The following is a 21,258-nucleotide window of genomic DNA, read 5'->3' as shown; positions in this document are numbered from 1 at the left end:
TCAAATTTGCTGACAAATGTTCTAACTCCGACCATTATGATTATGAAACTGGTGGGAGGGAGAAAGTAATGCATTGTATGTTATTTTCCACCAAAAGCAAGCACTTACGCACAAAATGGCTTGTACCATTTATCAAGCAGTTCTTAGCCACAACTTGTATAGAAGCACTAGCACTCAGTTTTAGATTGGTGTTTCAAGCAATTTACAAGACTGTAGCAAGCTACATCATGGGAGCTTTGCTTGTAACAAGAAGATCACAGAAATTGAAAGCCTGGCCTTGCGTGCCAAGATGGCAGGCTAAACGCTCCGAGGCTCTTGGTCAGAGACCTTGTTATCTGCCATTAGCATCTGGCGGCTACTGGGTGCATCTGCCTTCCCCGATTGGCACGGAGGATGGAGGAGGTGCAGCGGAGCCTGCCTTGCAGAAACGCTGCTGCAGGGGAACCGGCTGCAGAGATAATTGGTCTGACGTGACCAAGCCGCGGGCCAAGGGGGAGGCCCTGAATAGTAGCCTGCGCTCGCGACCCACAGCACGCATATCTGGCCCGCAGTGAGAGAGGCGTCCCCTTGAAAACCATCCTGGTTCTCACAGGTGAGGTGACAAATGCAAGAAGAACAATTGATGGAAAGAAAGCTGAACAAAGTCATACATTCACCCCAGTACAGAGATCTGTGCCTAAATCCATCTTTTTTTGCTCCCCATGCCTTTCCAGCTTGAAACCAGCCATATTTTAATCAGTCTTGACCCTGCTCCATATGAGGACAGTCCAGCCTTAACTTCCAGGCAGGTCCTCCTGATAGAGCGTGCAGTTCACCCGGGTCACTAGTTTACCAATTTCCACGCACTGGGCCCTGGCGTGCATAAGATGACTGAGTTTGCGTGAGCCGGGTGATTCTTACACGCTACTATGAGTAATTCAGGGGGTGACTCTCTCACCACTTACTATACATGCACCTGACTTACCACAGGCACATTACTCCTGATGGATCAGGAGCTAGCAGTGAACAGGTAACAAGATTCCTATCAGAGCAGAAATACCTTACACATTCAGGACATTTAATGACACTTGGTGAAATGTAATGACCACAGACACCTGATGGAGTTTTAAGAGTTTATATGAAGTTAGTTTAGAATGAAGATGCCATGAGTAACCAGCAAATACAAATCAGAACATCAATGATCAAGATCAAAACCAAAATGTAGCTATGGATTAAGGCAAGCACCATAGAGTACTAAGGAATACTACAGGGTATGCGCATTTGGGAACATGCTAATCAGTACGAACTTTAAACTAAGGCAGAGTGAATGAATAGGGCTAATATGGGTACTTAATATTCGTGTTCTAATTACTAACTCTAAGCTATCATCACTAAATTCACAGCAACCATACTAAAGGGAAGGAATAATGGAACAACTAAAATATGCAATCAGTTTTAATAATCTCCTATAGGTAGGGGGAAAAGTGGAACATCACTAATAACAATTTCATAAACAGTCACTTTCGAAAAGGTGATAGGAAAATATCACAGGCAAGAGTGCTTTATTAAGAAAAGGAAACGTAAGAGTATAGTTAGACAGACACCCACACATATATTTACCTAGGACAGAATGAGGACTAACCCTGGCCACGGGTCAGTTTGGGAATAGGCGGGGACAAGGACCCTCAAGGATTCGGAATGCCAGTAGGCGAGCAGGTACAGCTCAGGACAGTCAGGACAGGATACCCCTCAGGTTTTGGGTCAGGACTGGGCTCGTCAAAGGGCATGATCAACACCTGCAGCTTCGGATGCAACGCCTGCGTTACTCCCCCTCTGCACGGAATCCGCCAGTAACCCCGATTGGGTTTTCGAATCTCCCAGCAAAGTGCTTCGCCAGCACTTAAGACTATTTCCACCCCTTGGAGCTTGTGGAAAATACGGACAGAGTGCTCCGCAGCGCTCTGTATCAATCACCTATAGAGTTCGTAGGGTCAGTGACAGGTCAGCTACTCGGACAAGTCGGACAATTTTCTCTAACTAAACTAGGCTAGTTATACTCTATTTGGACCCCCAGACCACCCACAAATGTTGCAAGTGACAAGGTCCCATCTTTCGATTGGTCAAGAGAGGTGGTTAGGTCATTGTCACCTCCTAAATTCTGCGTTCCCATGTTTTAATATTCAAATGACAGTACCCACCCCTTAAATTCCTGTTCCCAGGCATACGTGTAGAAGAGTACAATAGAGCATACAGTAGAAAGAAACAAATGTAGCATTTCAGGTGAAATTCAGCTTCTCCTCTCTGGGTTATGGGGCAGGTTCCCAGGAGCATCTCAGCTTCGGTAGTCAGCTGGCTGATTTCCACAGATGCAAGGCCCAGTCCTCATGTCAGGTGACCAGGTCCACACGAGCTTCTAAAATGGCGCAGCTCCCCAACTCCCAGGCCCCCAGATACGCGGTACATGAAAAGTAAGCGAAAACAAATTAGAAACACAGAAAAAATGAATACACTGTATACCATGAAAAGCTTCACTGCACCCCTTACTTTGTAATATCTATAGCATTGAGGGTTAATGCGGGAAAAGCAGATATGCAAAAGCAGCATGAGCTAGCAGAGAGCATGGTTAAAGACAAGCGGCCATATTTAGCAATAATGCGCATGAGCGAAAACATCCCTCCAAATTGCGAGTGCGTCACATCACGTGGGTATGACCGACGCATGCGCAGACTGGATTTCTGCGAAGCGGCCATTCAGTAGTGCAAGCATCATTACAATTAATAAACACAGATGCAAGCTTCTCTCGGGCACCCGCGTGTATTGGAAAAGGTGAAAATTAAGACGGACAGGATTGGTTAATGCTTATTAAAGGTTAGACGAGGTTCATGAATGAGAGCAAGTCGCTTTACGTGCGAATCCTTGCTCCATCAATCCCCTCTTTGATGATATTTACTATCATCACTATAAATGGAAACAGATGCCAACCTCATTCTTGCATATCATTCATCTCAATTTCCACAAACTTGTTGTTGAGCTTTTTCCCTGCATCTTTATTAGGATGAAAGCTTTTAGCTCTCTTGTAAATTTCGTTTTTCAATTCTTCTAATTCTAGCTCATCAACATTTCGCTTCATTCCTCTTTTGTTCACTGTATATTTCTTTTTGCATTTTTGACATTTGCAGCAGATAAATATAATCAGTACAACCACACCTATTCCAGCTATTGGCATCAGTATTTTCCATAAAAGACTTTTACCCAAGTTAGAGAACCAACTACCTACAGAGGAGAGACCATCAGTCAGTCTCGTCCAGGCACTATCAACCTCCAATGGTTTGAGTTCTTTTCCCAAACTAGTTATGTTTCTTACATATTTCTTTATTTCAATGCTTTTATCAGGAATGTAAGTGCAACAATGTTGCGCCTTCAACATTCGGCAGACTCCGCCCTCTTTTGCCAATAGGGTGTCAAGAGCAAGGCGATTCTGTAAAACCATTGATCTGATCGCAACCATTTCAGTATTGACCAGCAGGAATCCGGCAGCAGTGTCGGTTGATAACCGATCCACTACTGTAGACAATTTGCAGATACAGTGAGTATTCAGAACTACCCCCATTCCAGGTATCAGTGCACTAAATATATCACCTATAATTTTTCCTACACTTTCACGTCTACTACGCACTAAGCCATTAGTATCTTCATTGCTTCCAGCAGCATTGTTCACATGGTATATTTTCGGGAAAACAATGCCAAAGTAGCAGCTTCCATACCAGGGATCGGGCAGTTTGAAATAGGCCTTGTTTCCACATATATAATAAATTCCGGGAAACACAGGTTCTGACCCATTTTTGAAACCCCAACCTCCAATTACCTTGTAATTATGTTCACACTCGCTGGAACCGATGAATACATTGTTATAATAACTAGTCTTTTCTCTATGAAGACAGAGTTTCCCTTTCCGTTCAAAATCCAGCAACAATGCAGGACTAGCTTCGCCTCCTGAGGTGCTTTCCATATTTTCTGCCCATCTAGGGATTCTAACTTTCGCGTCATTGGCCTTTTTCTGAAATTTCTCCCTCCTTCTTTCTGCCATTTTCAGAAATATCTTTTCCTGCTCTTGTAAGGAACAGGTCAGATTATTTTCTCTAGCTTCGTTTAAGTCTATGTCACCTATGGTCAGGAAATATTCTCCCATATAACGGGTTACCTCGCTTCTAATATGTACAATGTTCAGATTTCCTCGAACAGGAAGTTCTGAAAAGATTACGTCAGTGTTTAAGTAGTAGTACTGTAAAGTGCTTCTATAGAATAAGCTTGCTAATATACTACAGGAAATTCCGTAGGTCAGGGGTAAATGGTGATATGTCACGCTTCCAGCTACAGAAGTAGGTAGCTTCATACATACGTAACAATCTTCTATTTCCATAGCTTCTACATAGTGCACTAAAAGATTAGCGAAGACATTTAACTGAGTTCTGTTTTTCATTTTGTGAAAATGTAGTCCACCCTCATCTGATGCATCTAAGTCGGTTCGTTTCTGTTTTAGTACAGCAGAGTTGTCAAGTCTTTCTACACTTTGTGGTGTTTCTTCAGTCTGTACAGTTTCTGTGTCTAGAGTCTCTGGTTTAGTGGGGTACAAGTTAGGGTCTTTACTTATCATAAAAGGTATAAAAACTGTTAGTCCTATCCATATTATTATCAGTACGGCTATACTACAAAAACAGATTTTACAGCAGGTTTTACAACAGCTAAATTTGGATCTTCCATTTACATTCGAATCAGACATAGTGGCTTACAGGTGGTTTTCCAACCCCTCTTTGTTTCTTTTCACCGAAGGTTCTCTCAGGTTTTCCTCAAGGAGGGTCTTCGTCAGAACTCCGATCAGTAATTGACTCTTCGTCACTTTTGCCACTGATTTCAGGCTCATCAATTTCTTCCAATACCAAGTAAGTCCATTCAGGGCTCCGATACAGTTTGTTTTGTTTCTTTACTCGTGCACTCGTGTCGTTTGTATTGGTCTCGGGCTTCTTTTCTTTCACTGGCAGCCCTTTTTCGGTCTTCTAGTTTTTCTTCAACTGTCTTTATCCTTAGTCTCAGTCTTTTTATGTATCGGGGTTCATTCTTCTTCTTGAGCCCTTTAGTGGTCGAGGAAACTTGGCCTTCCTCGTGAACTCTCTTGTTTTCGCTTCGTTGTGGCACTATTGTTTCATCAGTGTCTATTTCCCTTCCTGTCTGACTAGTTCCAGGTCTTTCATCAATTTCTTCTGCCTGGTTTCTAAGCTGGCCTTGTTCAGGTTTTATTTGTGTTTGATTTCTATTTTCAGGCAGTTGTGATTCTGTTTCCTGAACGTGTTCGTCTATTTCTATCTGTTCCTGTTCATGCACTTCGACCCCTTGATTTTCTTCCGCATGAACCTCAGCTTTAATCACTATCTGTCCCTTTCCAGTTTCTGGAGTTTCAGGAGGAGTGTCGATAACTTGGTCTGTCCCTACTTGGCCTATTTCCTGATCAGGTTTGTTGTGAGTTTCGATGACCTGACCTTCGTCCTCTAATTCTGTCTCACCTTCACTATCCCACTCACTATCTAGGTAAGAATATTTTCGGGTTCTTATTGGATCAAGAACTTGGTCGTCGGCAGAGAACCACTCAACGTCCTGACTTGAGCTCGGTAGTTCGATGTCAGCGACATCTGGACCCTCTTCTGGAGTCTCCTCAGCTGCGCTACCTTCAGCTTCAGTCGCGTTTTCTCCTGTCACTGGCTTCGTATGGCTGGCATGGATCCACTTTGGTACGCCCGCACACTTCACAGCAGTTGTGGTTACAAGGATCACTTGCCTCGGCTTTCCCCACTTTGGTTTAAGGCAACTCTTCCGGGTGTGTTTCTTTAACACAACCCAATCACCAGGTCTCAGTTTATGTGCTGGAGATGTAGGCCATTCGACAGCAGTCTCTCCAATCTGGTGAGAGATAGAACGCACTTGGTCACCCAGCTGCCTGCAGTATTCTAGCACTAAATCATCAGAAATACTTAGCAGTTTGTGTCCAAGTACCCATGCCTGTCGCATTACTCTTCCCATTAGTACTTCATGGGGACTTAGGCCTGTTTTTCGGTTCGGAACACTTCTCAAACTCATCAGCACAAGGGGCAAAGCTTCTATCCAGTTCATTTTGGTGGAATCACACGCTTTCGCCAGTCTGGACTTGATGGTGCCATTCACTTGTTCAACTATTCCAGAAGCCTCTGGATGATATGCACAGTGCAATTTCTGTTCGATCTTAAATGCTGTACAGAGTTCTTTTAGGATTTCGTTGGAAAAATGCGCACCTCTGTCTGTTTCAATAGTCTCTGGAATTCCAAATCTAGGTATCAGCTCTCTAAGTAATAATTTTGCTACAGTTATGGCATCATTTTTCTTTGCTGGGTAGGCCTCCACCCATCTAGAAAACAGGCAAACTATGACTAGGACATATTTGTATCCCTTGCACATGGGCAATTGGATAAAGTCCGCCTGCATCCTGACAAAGTGACCTTCTGCCTTCCCAATCGTACTTTGTTCCACTACTGTCTTCTTTCCTGCGTTGAATTGTTGGCACACTAAACACCTCTGGCAAAGCTTATCCGCTGTGTTCCTGAACTTTGTGTTACGGAATACCTTGTCAAACATACGGCACATTGCATCTCTCCCAATATGTGTGTCCTCATGTATGATCCTAGCCTTGGGGCTACCAGACTGTCTGGTAATACAGGCACACCAGTTTTGTAAACCATGACACCATCCTCATCTCTCTGTGTACATTCATCCCTTTCCCCCCTGTCTTTTTCTTCCCTGTCTGTTGCCTGTTGTATGTCTCTCAATTCCTCCCAGGTAGACACACTTTCAAACACCATAAGTTGGCAGCTGCTTCCACCTCCCCATAATTTGATTTTGAGGGACATTTTGTATCGGGAGCAGTATTGGGCGATTTGGTCAGCGTATCGGTTTCCGGCTGTCACATCATCATTTCCAGACTTGTGAGCCGCACACTTGACCACAGCCAATTCTTGGGGTAATTGGATCGCTTCCAGTAAGTTCTGTACCACCTTTCCATTTCTGATAGGGGTACCTGAGGAAGTCATGAATTCTCTTTGTAACCATAGTTGGCCGAAGTCATGAACAACCCCATAACAGTACTGGCTGTCAGTATAAACAGTTACCCTTTTGCCTTTCCCCAGTTTACAAGCTCTTGTCAATGCGATTAACTCTGCTACTTGTGCAGATTTTATGTCGCACAGGTAAGATGCTTCCAAGATTGTCTCCAATGTAACTACAGCATAGGCAGCACTCAGACCTCCATCCTCATGTCTTAAACATGAGCCATCTACAAACATCATAAGATCCTCATCAAGTAAGGCTGTTTCTTTGATATCAGGACGTGGCTTAGTGCTAAATTCAGTTAGGTCCATGCAGTTATGCTCAACCTCATCATCTTCAATATCTAGGGGAATGGGCAACAGTGTTGCGGGGTTCAAAATATTACACCTGGAGATGATTACATTCTCAGCACCTATAAGAATTCTCTCGTACTTAGTCAGCCGACTAGGGGTGAGATACTGGGTCTTGGTTCGGGTCAGTAAGATCACAACTGAATGCGGAACATATACAGTGACAGGATGTCCCATAACAATGTTTTCACTCTGTTCTAGACTTGCACAAGTAGCAGCTACTGCTTTCAGGCATCCGGGTAATCCAGCAGCCACTGGATCCGGAGTGGCCGAAAAGTAGGCCACTGGACGCCTAGTCAGTCCATGTTCCTGTGTAAGGCTGAGAGTGCACAATTGTCTCTTGTATCACAGAACAGTTCGAAGTTCTTGGCATAATCAGGCATTCCTAAGGCAGGGGCTGAGCACAGACAATTTCGCAATTTTACCCAAGCGTTCATGCTTTCATCGTCCCAACTAACTGGATCTTCCACTCCCTTCTTGGTCATTTTTATCAAAGGTTTGGCTAGAGCTGCGAATCCCACAATCCATTGCCTGCAGTACCCTACAACTCCTAGGAACATTCTTACTTCTTTCTGGGTTCTGGGTAGTTCCATCGCTCGAATTATTTTGATCCTCTCTGTAGTAACTTTCCGGATCCCTTTCTCTATCTGGTGCCCCAGATATTTCACTGAGTTTTTACAGAACTGTAATTTGTCTGGCGACACTTTATGTCCTCCCTTGCCTAGGTGATTCAACAAGGCAATGGTATCAATGACACAGTCGGTTTGACTTTTGGACGCCACCAGAAGGTCATCTATGTACTGTACCAAAACAGACTCCTTCGGCAGTACTAAAGATTCAAGGCATTTCTTTAGGATCTGGTTGAAAATCGAAGGACTTTCGGTGTACCCCTGGGGGACACGATTCCAGACATAGACATGGCTGTCAAATTCAAAACTAAAAAGAAATTTGCTTTCGGGATGCAATGGGATGGAAAAGAATGCATGACACAAGTCAATGACAGTGAACCATTCCGCATTCCAAGGAATCTGATACAGTATCACTGCGGGGTTGGGCACAATGGGACAGCAAGGTACAACAATTTGGTTTACCTTGCGCAGGTCCTGCACTACCCGGTACTTTTTAATTCCAATTATGGGCGAATTACAGGGACTGCTCATTACTTCCTGTATGATGTTTGCTTCAAGCAACCTGTTTACTTCAATTGCGACTCCCGCTTTTATTTCTGCACTCATTTTGTACTGTCTTGTTCTGGGGTAAACAGCATTTGTTTTTATTGCTATTTTAACTGGGTCTACGTTTGCCATTAAGCCTACATCTCTCCCAGTGAAATCCCACACTTCAGGTACCACTTTTAGCTGTAGTTCTTCAGGTAAGTCTTTAATGGACAGGAGTTTAATTTCTGTGTCTGGTTTTAGTAACATCAATTTGTACAGGCTATCTTCATCTGGGGTCTGAATTTCGACGCCATTTGGTGTGCAAAAGATGGTACAATTCATTTTGCACAACAAATCTCGTCCTAGCAGATTCACAGGACTGGAGTCACAGACCACAAATCTGTGCATTTCCTTGAAATTTCCAATGGAAATCTCCATGGGTTCAGTTACTGGAGTACTGATTATTTGATTTGAAACACCCACTACTTGGATAGCTTCTCCCGAGAGGGGTAGGTTAGGAACATCCACTGTGGAACGGGTAGCACCAGTGTCCAACAGAAAGGTGACGTCTTTTCCCTCAACCTTTCCTTCGATGTATGGTCCTGTCTGGTCTACCGGTAAGGAGGCGCCAAGTACGCACTCCTTGTCCTCCCCCCTCAGGCCCCGTCAGTATTGATCATCACAGAGGAAGGAATCGTTTAACAAAAACTGTGAAGTTGCTGTATTCCTTTCATTCTCTCCTTCCCACACCTCGGCCCTTTCATTCTGCTGAACCTGATTTTTATAATTTTGTCTAGGAGCGCGAGGCAACGGAGGCTGCTTTACCTGTGGTTGGTTCTCCCGTGTCCCCTCTTTCTGCACCTGTGGATTTAAACCATTTACGGGGGCATTACCAGCCAGCAAATGTGGACACTCGTCTCTCCAATGCCCTATCTGACCGCACCCGTGACAGGGGAATTTTTTCATAGCCTCTTCCCGACTCATTTTTACCCGGGGTTTCCCTCCTCCCCCAGCAGTGGGATTTTGTGCATTATTATTATTCAATTTACTTAACTGTTTTTCTTGCTGTTCCGCCAATTTTACTTGTGCCCACATGACCTTCTCCTTAAGGGCTTTCTTCTTGTTTTCTATCTCATCCTCGCAGTACTTGGCATATTTCAGGACATCATCTATGGGCTTACCTTGCCAACTGATTTTATTATCTCGAATCCACTGGGATATTTCAGGTCTTAATCCTAACACGAATCGGTAACTGAAATGGGCCATATCCTTCATGTCCACATTATCGATACCACTGTAAGTTTTGAATACCTGCAGTAACCTTTCATAAAAGGAGTGGACGGTTTCATCGCGCTCTTGAGTAGTTCTATCTATCCGGGTCCAATCAGTTTCCTTTGCGGGTACCTTTTTCTTCAGGTATTGTATGACTTGATCATACTTCCCTATTACTTCAGGTGAGGGAGCTCCGGTTTTGGAGTCTCTCTCATATTCATCACTGGGCCAATTAATTTCAATTTTGCATTCGATCCACAAATCTACAGGCACCACAATGTCGAAAAACCCATCCAGGTCTTTCAGAAGACATTTCTGAACCTTTATGAAACGTTCGACCTGTCTGTACCAGTCGACTGGTTTCTCCCGCAGTTTTGGGAAGTCATTAGTAAATGACACAATATCTTGTCTGGACCATGGGACATGGACATATTTTCCCCCATGTACTTCTCTCATGGGACACAATTTTTCTGCGGCCCTACTTCTTTTAGTACGTATTCTGAAGCCGTGGGTTTAACCCTACTATCTTCCTTTTTCTTTGCCCATCGGGTTTTCCATTTTTCTACATCTCCCCATTTTTGTAGGATTTTCAGTAATTCTTTTATTTGGGTTTGTTTTCCTGACACGTTCATGTTTTCTAAGTCTTTGTCAGAAATGTCTGCTCTGTAAGATTTCTGAAGGACTTTGGAGCGACTAACATCTATTCCCATGTCAGCGGCAGTGTCCATTAATCTCTCATGGAGCACTCTGGTGTTCCGGGTAAGGCTTTTGCTGATAAACAGCAATTCTTCCTCACTAAGGGTGTTCAATCTATCCAATCCCACATTACCGGCCATAAGTTCCTCGATCTCTATTCTTAGCCTATAAATCTCTAAAGGTTTGGGTTGAGGTGTGTCTTTTGGGGTGTCTTTTTCTAATTCTTTGGTCCATCTATCCAATTCTTCTGGAGTTACTACAGTGGCACTCCTGACCCCTGAAGTGGTTTCAATCAGGACCTCTTTCGCCCTAGCTTGACTCCTTGCCCTTGGCACACTTGTTCCAGGTTCCCTTATGGGCAGATCCATTAAAGAGATTACAGACTCACACTCACTTTCTTGATCATCGACTATGAGCGGCTCTTTTCTTGGGGGAGGTACAATTGGAGTAATAATAGGAGTTCTTGGACTAGTCAGTCTATCCCCATAAAGAGGTATAGCTGGACCAATGGTTACCGGGATAGTCAGTGAATCCAGACTGGGATTTATCTGGGCTATGGTCTGAATTAAGTCATTTTTCTCGCTCATGCAAAAACCTTCCTGAAGAATTGTCATGCATCACTTGGGGTACCAATGTAGGATAAATATTTGGGGCAGTCGGAAGGACCAAACTTGGTCGGTCTTCCCCAAAAGGTCGGTAATTTGGGACCGCGGAACTAGGTCTGCAAAACCCATCACTATCACTGGCTTTACTTTCCGTACTCGTTACATCTGTCTCACTGGCTCTCCTACATCTTGGATATTTAGAAAACGGGTTTTGTGAATTCAAAGATTCTGATTCTGCAACATAGGGAGGTGGGTTTTTCATCAATAAATCCTCTAGGTGCTCATCTTCTGAGTCCCCCATAGTCATGAGGTGTCGGCTTTTCTCCGTACACTTCCCTTTCCCCTCTTCGAGTACCCCAAACATTGGAAACAGTCCCTCAACCATCATATTCTGTCTCCACTGTTGCATTTTCTTCTCTTTAGTTTCTTTTTGGACCTTTGGATACCACTTACTCACGCCCTTATCCATTCGGGGTCTGTCTCGTTCTAGAGCTTCAATTTCCCACTCCTCTAATGCTTCGTATTGAGTTAATCTGGGTCCGGGATGCAATTCATTTATTCGGGTTCTTAAGTTAAACAGGATCCTACCATTAAAGGTACCAGTAATGGGAAATGCTAAGACCCCATCGTCTTCCGTGTACCTCACCCAATTCTCCAACCATACACAGGTATGGTACCCTTTATCAAACATCATGAAGGAGGCGGGAGTATTTGGCGGTGGAATGATCACACCCTCCCTGGTTCGTATGGGCTTGTCTTTCTTGAAATAGTTTTTAACCTTTTCAGCAAATGACAATTTTCTCTTTCCTCCGTACATATTGTAAGGTCTACCTCTTAGCATCTGCTCCTTATAAAAACCTAGATTCTGAGGATTAGGCAAGAATTCAGGATACCACATACACCTTTCCAGACTAGCTTCTAACTCGGCTTGATTAATTTTGTTTACCGTTGTGCTTCCAATGCTAGCGCGACTTTTATTTCGCGACAACCAATCAACACAGTGATTACAAAAGCCCTTGTCTAATGGGTGCGCGGCCTTTCGCGAGACGCGGTCTCACGCTCCGGCACTCACCCCTCCCTTACAATTTCAGCTTCACTACACACCCGCTGTCTTGACCAATACCAGCGCGGCACGGAGTGACGTCAGAGCAGCCTTCCGACTGACTCCCTCCTTCACAAGGTAACGGAAACTTTGAACTTTTCTTAAAGTGCAAGTGCTGATTTTAATTGACAATATATAACGTTCGCCGCTGTGTCGGAGTGTCCTAAAAAGAAAGAAAGTTTTTCTCCTGCTACAAGCAAACCACTTCAGTCTACTTTTCATTCACTTCGGATAGACTTCACTGCCTAACCTTTCACACGAGCAATATAGAACCTGTTACTCCTCTGACTTATCCACTTATTTCCGGGATATATACTAAGTCAGGCTTTCACCAGCGGACTACCTTGCTTACCATGCAAGCTTCGGAGACCTTATGACCCCTTCCTCCTGTGACCCTTACTAGGTTATATCACAATGGAAGTTTTACACAATAGGACTCGTGGCTATCATTCATTCAAAATTACAAAAGATCCTAATTAGCGCTTCCAGTTCTACCTAACCATGCACTAATTTTTCCTCCTGACAAGCGACCTCTGTGCGAGATGGATTCTACTCACCACCCGCTATACAATTCCCCGGGGTTTTCAGACAACATACAACAATTTACGGACAATTCTGTTAATATTACATATAGCAGCAATGCAAAGCGATCAAAATATATATAAAACCTTTTTCAACAAAAACTTTGCGCATTAATTGAAACAATGTAACCAATATAGCAGCATGGAAGTTTCAGCACCACATTTTATTTTCACGGTTTATTTATTAACTATCTTGTCTACCTATTTTAACTAGTCCTAACCATACTACTGCTACCAGAAAATTACTGATAGAGCGTGCAGTTCACCCGGGTCACTAGTTTACCAATTTCCACGCACTGGGCCCTGGCGTGCATAAGATGACTGAGTTTGCGTGAACCGGGTGATTCTTACACGCTACTATGAGTAATTCAGGGGGTGACTCTCTCTCTCACCACTTACTATACATGTACCTGACTTACCACAGGCACATTACTCCTGATGAATCACGAGCTAGCAGTGAACAGGTAACAAGATTCCTATCAGAGCAGAAATACCTTACACATTCAGTACATTTAATGACACTTGGTGATATGTAATGACCACAGACACCTGATGGGGTTTCAAAAGTTTATATGAAGTAAGTTTAGAATGAATATGCCATGAGTAACAGGCAGATACAAATCAGAAAATCAATGATCAAGATCAAAACCAAAATGTAGCTATGGATTAAGGCAAGCACCATAGAGTACTAAGGAATACTACAGGGTATGCGCATTTGGGAACATGCTAATCAGTACGAACTTTAAACTAAGGCAGAGTGAATGAATAGGGCTAATATGGGTACTTAATATTCGTGTTCTAATTACTAACTCTAAGCTATCATCACTAAATTCACAGCAACCATACTAAAGGGAAGGAATAATTGAACAAGCTAAAATATGCAATCAGTTTTAATAATCTCCTATAGGTAGGGGGAAAAGTGGAACATCACTAATAACAATTTCATAAACAGTCACTTTCGAAAAGGTGATAGGAAAATATCACAGGCAAGAGTGCTTTATTAAGAAAAGGAAACGTAAGAGTATAGTTAGACAGACACCCACACATATATTTACCTAGGACAGAATGAGGACTAACCCTGGCCACGGGTCAGTTTGGGAATAGGCGGGGACATGGACCCTCAAGGATTCGGAATGCCAGTAGGCGAGCAGGTACAGCTCAGGACAGTCAGGACAGGATACCCCTCAGGTTTTGGGTCAGGACTGGGCTCGTCAAAGGGCACGACCAACACCTGCAGCTTCGGATGCAACGCCTGCGTTACTCCCCCTCTGCACGGAATCCGCCAGTAACCCCGATTGGGTTTTCGAATCTCCCAGCAAAGTGCTTCGCCAGCACTTAAGACTATTTCCACCCCTTGGAGCTTGTGGAAAATACGGACAGAGTGCTCCGCAGCGCTCTGTATCAATCACCTATAGAGTTCGTAGGGTCAGTGACAGGTCAGCTACTCGGACAAGTCGGACAATTTTCTCTAACTAAACTAGGCTAGTTATACTCTATTTGGACCCCCAGACCACCCACAAATGTTGCAAGTGACAAGGTCCCATCTTTCGATTGGTCAAGAGAGGTGGTTAGGTCATTGTCACCTCCTAAATTCTGCGTTCCCATGTTTTAATATTCAAATGACAGTATCCACCCCTTAAATTCCTGTTCCCAGGCATACGTGTAGAAGAGTACAATAGAGCATACAGTAGAAAGAAACAAATGTAGCATTTCAGGTGAAATTCAGCTTCTCCTCTCTGGGTTATGGGGCAGGTTCCCAGGAGCATCTCAGCTTCGGTAGTCAGCTGGCTGATTTCCACAGATGCAAGGCCCAGTCCTCATGTCAGGTGACCAGGTCCACACGAGCTTCTAAAATGGCGCAGCTCCCCAACTCCCAGGCCCCCAGATACGCGGTACATGAAAAGTAAGCGAAAACAAATTAGAAACACAGAAAAAATGAATACACTGTATACCATGAAAAGCTTCACTGCACCCCTTACTTTGTAATATCTATAGCATTGAGGGTTAATGCGGGAAAGACAGATATGCAAAAGCAGCATGAGCTAGCAGAGAGCATGGTTAAAGACAAGCGGCCATATTTAGCAATAATGCGCATGAGCGAAAACATCCCTCCAAATTGCGAGTGCGTCACATCACGTGGGTATGACCGACGCATGCGCAGACTGGATTTCTGCGAAGCGGCCATTCAGTAGTGCAAGCATCATTACAATTAATAAACACAGATGCGAGTTTCTCTCGGGCACCCGCGTGTATTGGAAAAGGTGAAAATTAAGATGGACAGGATTGGTTAATGCTTATTAAAGGTTAGACGAGGTTCATGAATGAGAGCAAGTCGCTTTACGTGCGAATCCTTGCTCCATCACTCCTTGGACTGGAAACAAGCATCCTAGGACCAGTTTTGGGGTTTTACCCCTTATCAGCCAGGTTAGCTTGACTCCAGTGGCATGGAGAGCACGGGACCTACGTCTGGGAGTACACGTCCGACTCGGGGTGACAAATGCAAAAAAAACAATTGATGGTAAGAATGCTGAACAATGTCATACATTCACCCCAGTACAGAAATCTGGGCCAAAATCCATAGTTTTTTTGCTCCCCAAGCCGTTCCAGTTTGAACCCAGCCATATGCAAATCAGTCTTGACCCTGCTCCCTATGGGAACAGTCCAGCCCGAAATGCCGGGCCAGGTCATCTCTGGACTGGAAACAAGCATCCTAAGACCTTGTTTCAGAGATTCACCCCTCATCAGACAGGCTAGCTTGATTCCAGTGGGATGAAGAGCACAAGACCCACGTCTGGCCATACCCGTCCCACTCAGGTGACTAATGCAAAAAGAACAATTGATGGACAGAATGCTGACCAATGTCACACATTCACCCCAGTACAGAGATCTGGGCCTAAATCCATTGTTTTTTTGCTCCCCATGCCATGCCAGGTCAGGTCCTCCCTGGACTGCCAACAAGCATCTTAGGACCGGTGTCTGGGTTTTACGCCTCATCAGCCAGGCTAGCTTGACTCCAGTGGCATGGAGAGCACGGGACCCACGTCTGGGCATACCCGTCCCACTCGGTGTGACAAATGCAAAATGAACAATTGATGGACATAATGCTGAACAATGTCATACATTCACCCCAGTACAGAGATCTGGGTCTAAATCCATCGTGTTCTTGCTCCCCATGCCATTCCAGTTTGAAAGCAGCCATATTCAAATCAGTGTTGAGATTAACAGCACTAACCTGCACCAACTTTGGTGAAACACTCTGAAAAACTTCAAGTAAGCATGTAAATTGAAGTGCATTTACCAGGATGCAAAGGGGCGAACTGTGCTGGGAGGTGAAGCAGTGTGCTCCCATCCCCCTTCTGTTCAAATCAGTGTTGACCCTGCTCCCTATGGGAACAGTCCGCCCAAACTGCCAGGCCAGGTCCTCCATGGACGGAAATAAGCTTCCTAGGACCGGTTTCTGGTTTCACCCCTCATCAGCCAGGCTAGCTGGACCCCAGTGGTACAGGGAGCACGGGACCCACATCTGGGCAGACCTGTCCCACTTGGGGTGAAAAATGCAGAAAAAACAATTGATGGACAGAATGCTGAACAATGACATGCATTCACCTCATTACAGAGATCTTGGCCAAAATCCATTGTTTTTTTGCTCCTCATGGGAGGTGAGCGACGGGAGAGACGATGCACAAGCCATTTGGCAGACACGGCTGATCGCCCACAGCGGAGCATGCAAGCAATATGGCAGGTGCTACTGTCCCCACCGCTAGATGGCACCGGGGGGATGGTGTGGCCCTCTTCATGTCTGCTAACCTTGGAACTGCCCCCTGACTTTGGGCTGCTCACTGCCTCCTATCCCTCCATTTGGCCCCTAAATTCCATCTGACTTCCATCATGCTGCCCTTGCCGCGGCCTGAAGAGCTAAGGGGACTAAATGCGTTCCGCTAGCCAAGGCATCTGTGGATGCCAGGACCCCTGCGCTCTGCCCAGGAGCAGACCTAACCAAGGGAGTCTCGACTTCTGATCTCTCATCATCCACTACCTAATTTTGCGTCCAGCTGGGGCTTGGGAGAGGAGTGGCCCTGAGTAGATTTACTAAAACAGCCACTGCTGTTAGCTTAACCTCCTACTTCAACTGCTTTGCAAAGATCCTCTTACCTGAAACAATAGGGGGTTTCTTTGCTTGACAACCGGGAAACCTACTGACCCTCACCCTCACCCTAGGCCGCTTCACCTTCTTACACTTGCCTATGGGACATTGAGACACTCTACAATGGTGCGCCTTCGATCCACTGGCCCACCCAGATATCACGCAGCAAAGACCATGGGATTGGAGATGCGAGAACTGACCCAGTAGCGAGCAGTCATTGCGCCCACATGCCCAGGAGACACTGGACATAGTGTTGGTGGCAAACAAGAGATCATGCGTCTCTATGGTAAACAAGATCAGCTCCCTGGCAGAGGACTTCAGCATCCCCTGCCATGATCACAGGAAACTGGCAGAGAAAGTGGAAGGTGTCGAAAGCAAACTGGCCGATCTTGAACCTGCATCCAAAGCAATGCACAAGAATTTGCAATTGCTACAAGGTTGTAATAGCTCGAGCAGACGATGCAGAGGGGCGCTCACGAAGAAGCAATCTGTGCAATGTGGGCCTTCTTGAGACTGCAGAGGGGCAAGACGCATTGTCCTATTTAGAAGACTGGCTACAATCCTTCAAGCCTCCAATGCTTTATCACTTTTCTTATCTATTAAGAAAGCATACAGGGTGCTCGCTCAAGACCCTCCACCAGGTTCACTCTCACACCCTGTGTTCCTCAAGCTTTTACTTTTAGGGACAGAGACACCATCCTCTGGGCGGCTCGGGCCGCAGGCCCCCTGATGGTGGGCAATCACCGCAATATTCTGTTCCCGCAGTACACAATAGCTGTGCAGCGCCAAAGAGCCATGATCCAACATGTCAAGAGTTAGCTACAGGACCTCCGTCTCCATTAATGTTTGCTCTTCCCTGTCCACTTGCTGGTGATCCTCGATGGGAAATCCTTCTCCTTCACTGAGCCAAAGGCAGCCTGGGACTGGGCAGAGAGACTTGCTGGCAGCAATGAGACCGCTTTCCTACCGGCCTCGGACTGGGCCAGTGTCCCTCGCAAGCGCAGTGCGTGTGCACCTACCAGGAGGCTCCTATCGATGACAATCATTGCGAACCCCTAACATGAAGCGGATGATTTGTGACCAAGAACCGGGGTCTGGAGGCTGTGGCATCTATCCACACTGCCGACATGGCCACAGACAATGACACCAGCCCCCAGGGCTCAACAAGGGAACATACTGCTTCGTCAAGGTCCTGCTTACCTATTTGGAGCTCAATCACACTGCCAGATGTTATGCCACAGACGGCTGATGAAATCCTTTGACCTAGTTGCCGGCTCACTTTGTTCCTCCTTTCTTTTCCCTCCCCCCTAAGCCCTCACTTTTTCCTCAATGTTTTCTTCCCCTGCGCTGCTAGATGACCCACAATGACATCGGAAACTTCACTAGTGGCAAAACTATGGTGGACTCAGTCTCTGGAGGACCACATTGACGCAGTTGGTCTACGTCAACTTGGGATTGTAGTAACGGGTGCAGTGGTGTCTTCGGCCTTCGGGCTTCTGCGGTCACAAAGTCCTCTCATGAGTCTTTGGAATACCTCTCATGAGGTTTTGGATTTTAGCAGGTCCCCTACTTCTCGGGAGCTCTTGGTTCCTGGGTGAAGATATAGAAGGTCTCCTGGGCTTTGGGGACTCAGCAGCTGCAGGGCAAGTTGTTTTTGGCGCAAATGGTGAAGTCAGCAGGCAGGCCAGCAGGGTTGGTGCTAAATCCGTTGCTGGGTCTTTTGTTCTTGCAGTTGCAACTCTTCACATTCCTCTTTTTTCAGGTCGGCAGGATCTGATTATCTAGTGCCAGGAGCTTCCCTAAATAGTCAATTTAGGGGCTTTAGGGGAGTGTAGGGAAGTAGCCAAAGGGCTACTGACCCTTGGAGGTCACTACACCCCCTATATGACCACTTCCTTTGGAAAGTGGACATAACCCTGTCACAGAATTCCTTAGTTTGCCACCACAAAGATGGCTACTTCTGAAAAGTCATGTCCACCTCATATTAGGCCACCTTAGGGGTGGTGCTAACATGGGGGTGGCACGCCTACCTGACCAGCTAATGTTCCCACCTGGCCAGGTGCAGGGCTCTGGACAAATTGGGTGGGCTTCCTCTCCTCTGAGAGGATCCAGACTCTCATTTCAAAGGCAGTAGCTTCTTTGAAGCTCCCCTGCCTTGGAATCCTAATCAGGAGGTCATCCTGGGGGAGGGGTTGTAAGTCCCCTGCGCCTGCAGGCTTTGTTTCTGACCTCCTGAGAGCAGAGGCCCTCACCCTAGGAGGTCAGTAATCTATCTCAGGTGGCATGCTGGCAGAGACCAGTCAGCCAACATACCAGAGGCTGGTAGGTTTTCAGGGGGCACATCTAAGGTGCCCTCTGTGTGCATATATTCCAAAATCTACCACTGGAGTCAGTGTGTGTTTGTGAATATGAGATTTTTGATACAAAACATTCCTATTTTCATTGAAGCCATCATGTAGCTGAGGTACTCATTTTCACCAGTGTCAAGCACATGGGTTAAAATGGCTTTCCTGATCACCTCTACTGGCAATAATAAAAAACTGACGAGCACCGGGGCATATCTGCTCATGCAGATAGGACCTCTCATGTAATGTAAGGCACCCTGGCTTAGGGCTGTAAGGCCTGCTCTGGGGCTGACTTACAAATCTTAAATGTAGTGTTGGTGTTAGGGGAAATGGCGCACCTGGATGGCATCAAGTACATTTAAAATGTAGCAGTTCACACATGACATTGATAATGCTTGATGATACGTGGTTCTCATGTGTATGTTTTCCACTGTAGTAACCCCTGAGGAAGGGCGAATCCGAAATGCATTGGGAATACCACCCGCACACTGAATGAGATCGACAACCATCTTTATGTTGAATTATATGGACTGGGAATCTTTTGTGTCTATGAGCCAAGCAGATGTTGGCACTTGTGGAACTTTCAAAAGACTGAATACATGCAAGTTTGAGAAAAGTTTGGATTACATTTGGAATATAGTGAAATAAAACTGAACAAACCTAGTAATCATTGATTGATCTTATTGGATGATTCCTGATTTCTTTGCTATGCATCCTGGGCTCTGGGATCTGACGAGGCCCCAACTGTTTCCAGGATAATTAATGCACACAGAGGGAGTGCATTCCAGGGTGGGCATTCCAGGGTGGCACGCCCTTCTTATTGCCTCGAGCATTTAAAAAAGTTTATTTACACGATATCAGTGCATTCTACCATCTTCTTGTGATGCTGACTTTCTTCCGTCCACTCAGTGGTTTGCACCTGCCTTTCCAGACGACAATTTTCTTTTTCTAAAAGTGTTATGAAGCATAACAGGCAGTCTTTTATACACTGCAGGTTCAGTCTCAAAGTATAGTTCAAAGAACTGAGAATACGAGCAGCTGTATTTTCCTGTAAATATTTTCTTTTTAAACATCATGAAAGCATATTTTCATGGGGTGAATATGTTTCTCCTTTTTGTCCTTCTGTGGTGCTTTGTGTTTTTGGTGGAGTTTGGACTTCATCTTTTAATGTTTGGTAATAATGTTTATGCTGTGATATTCATAAGCATTTAATGTTGGTTCCCTCTTACAGACTGTGCTTCTTGCTTATCATTTCAATATTTGTGTTCTCTGAATGAATTCTCCAGTAGGCAACAAAATATACAATGTTCACTTTAAATATGCCCATTACATTTTTTCTATTTGCATACAATGATGACACTGAGAAATGAACAAAAACATTCACTTGCAAAGGAATTGAATACAAAATTGTACAATGCATAACATTTGGAATTACACAGACTCCTTCCTTCCTTAGCTGAACAAAGAGAAGTGAAATGTAGGATAAACCTAAAAGCTGCTTTTTAATTATATGTCATTTTGTTATACATAGAAAGAATATGTTTGCCCATTATGCTGCTACCAGGACAAATTAAAACAGAACTGAAAGCCTGAAGTGTTCTTGGTATTTCTTCTAGTGGTTAACATCTTCTCATTTATTACTGCAAGATCTTTCATCCAAATTCTGTTCACATTTTCACTCCTCTGATCTGCTTTAGGTTTACTTTTCACCTAGTAGAACCTTAAAAGGCAATCACATTTTACAGAAAATAAGGAAGAAATTTGCAAAAAGTAGAAAGTGTCAGCCTTCACTAAGCTTATGTGTAGGATCCGAAAGCAGCAATGCTCTTTTCTGTTTCTCACCACATCCACCAGTGACCACATGTACAAGAATATGAGGGCCAGTGGGGCAAGCAGGGA

At 44.9% G+C, this 21,258-nt stretch overlaps 1 protein-coding gene across 1 annotated transcript in view; it reads right to left on the bottom strand.

Annotated features, from left to right (window-relative positions):
• Positions 1-21,258, bottom strand: part of LOC147706184 (uncharacterized) — a 121,428-nt gene that overhangs the window by 18,425 nt on the left and 81,745 nt on the right. The window lies entirely within an intron of this gene.

The sequence above is a fragment of the Lissotriton vulgaris genome, chromosome 7 (genome assembly GCF_964263255.1).
Source record: "Lissotriton vulgaris chromosome 7, aLisVul1.2, whole genome shotgun sequence".
NCBI classification, from domain to species: domain Eukaryota; kingdom Metazoa; phylum Chordata; class Amphibia; order Caudata; family Salamandridae; genus Lissotriton; species Lissotriton vulgaris.
Note: the sequence above shows the minus strand (reverse complement) of the source record. Positions and strands in the feature narration are given on the sequence as shown.